This window comes from Macrobrachium nipponense, chromosome 5, assembly GCF_015104395.2.
Source record: "Macrobrachium nipponense isolate FS-2020 chromosome 5, ASM1510439v2, whole genome shotgun sequence".
Classification (NCBI taxonomy): Eukaryota; Metazoa; Arthropoda; class Malacostraca; order Decapoda; family Palaemonidae; genus Macrobrachium; species Macrobrachium nipponense.
The window spans coordinates 15,979,811-15,980,153 of NC_061107.1; positions in this window are offsets into that span (position 1 = coordinate 15,979,811).

A 343-nucleotide genomic window follows, 5' to 3' on the forward strand; every position below is an offset into this window, starting at 1 on the left:
CTAATCTTTGGTCTTCTGCCTGCTCTTCTCTCCGTAGTTTCTTTTCTTAGATTTCTGAAATACCACCTACCACGGACTGCATCTATAATAATATATATATTTAATTATATATATATATGTATATATATATATATATATATATATATGTATATATATATATATATATATATATATATATATATTATAATATATATAATATATATATATATATATATATATATATATATATATCTTAATCTTTTGAGAAGAGTGCAAGTTTTTGGAAAAAATGAATAAACAAATAAAACGGGAAAATTGCAGGAAGAAATCTCTCTCTCTCTCTCTCTCTCTCTCTCTCTCTCTC